Source organism: Etheostoma spectabile, chromosome 10, assembly GCF_008692095.1.
Source record: "Etheostoma spectabile isolate EspeVRDwgs_2016 chromosome 10, UIUC_Espe_1.0, whole genome shotgun sequence".
NCBI lineage: Eukaryota > Metazoa > Chordata > Actinopteri > Perciformes > Percidae > Etheostoma > Etheostoma spectabile.
In genome coordinates this window covers 29,445,716-29,446,986 of record NC_045742.1, presented here as the reverse complement: position 1 = coordinate 29,446,986, position 1,271 = coordinate 29,445,716, and the positions used below count along the sequence as shown (strand labels likewise).

Below are 1,271 nucleotides of genomic sequence, written 5' to 3'. Positions count from 1 at the left end.
TATATATATATATATATATATGTAAACATGGGGTGGCTATGGTAAGTTTGAGTGTAATGCGGATGACTTTGTACATGGTTGTACGTGCTGATTCCTACCATCCATCCATGTTATAGTGTGTTGACGCAGGGGTCAATCCTATGTCTATCTATTTATCAAACCAATTGTAATTTGATAAAGACACATATGGGCATGCTGAAACTTTCTGTATCCAAATCTTTTTTGGGTCAGGTTTGATGGCTGGGTTTTCAAAACAAAGTTAGAGAAGTATAATGAAATAAGCCATCTATTTGTGAATTTGCAATAAGAACGAGTGGGAAAAAGCTTCAGGGTTCATTATGGTGCTAATGGTCTGGATCCCTCACCACAAGCCTAATACAATATATCACTGAATCAAGGTTTCATTAGAATTTCAGTTTTATTTATCTATGCAGGCAGAAAGCAGAACGTACTCTTTGAAAAATCTTGGCGGTGCCAGAGGATATTTTCCGATGCAAACTCCCTCGAAAAGATAATGAAAGCTGCCTTGACAGTGGAGCCAATCCCAACTGTAATGGAAATTCTCCCTTCAGCGCTCCTGCTAATGCCTTTTTTTTTTACAGTAGATAATTCAAGGAACCAGTCTTGGATTGCCACAACAAGGTGCAAAATCAAAGCATCAGAGTCAGCTAAGATTGGCTGAACGCTGGGACGCTCACATTTACCAGGAGGGGCTTGGGAGTCACCAGGCTTGATCATTTAACTAATTGGCTAATCAGTACCAAGGCACCCCTCCCCCTCTGCTTTCCAATTACTGCTTTGAAGTATCTTATCAAATAATACAGCAAAATCCTCAAAATGAATTATTAAATGACAAAACTATTATGCATGTGGTAGCTGGTGGTGGGTGCATATAAGACAATTTACATGCTGGTAATTGGCAAATAATGGTGGGAGAGGGAAGAGGGAAATGATAAGAGTTGTCCCCTCCCTCAATGGACCAGCAACTCATTATTCTTGCTCATTGAGGTGGAGAAACACCCTTTTCTTGGGAATACTTGCCCCACACACACACTGTCAGACACACACACACACACACACACACACAGATCATGCAGTGTTCCTGTGAGACTTTCCAAGTTGATTGTTGTGCGAGAGGTAGTTTTAAGCGGAAATAAGGCGGCTAACGCCATAATGAAATAGCTCTCCAGGGGAAGAGGCAGCATGCCAGACAAACAGCGTCGATGGTGCACTCATCCCCGAGGTCTAACCAAGGCCTCTGCTGAAAGCTG

General features: G+C 41.9%; 1 long non-coding RNA gene across 1 annotated transcript in view; it reads left to right on the top strand.

Moving 5' to 3' along the window:
• The window catches only part of LOC116696990 (uncharacterized), a 22,626-nt gene extending 21,540 nt beyond the window's left edge, over positions 1-1,086 (top strand). The window contains exon 3 of the long non-coding RNA XR_004333876.1: positions 1,061-1,086. This is a non-coding gene — a long non-coding RNA (uncharacterized LOC116696990). The remainder of the gene's footprint in view (positions 1-1,060) is intronic.
• The last annotated feature ends 185 nt before the right edge of the window (positions 1,087-1,271 follow it).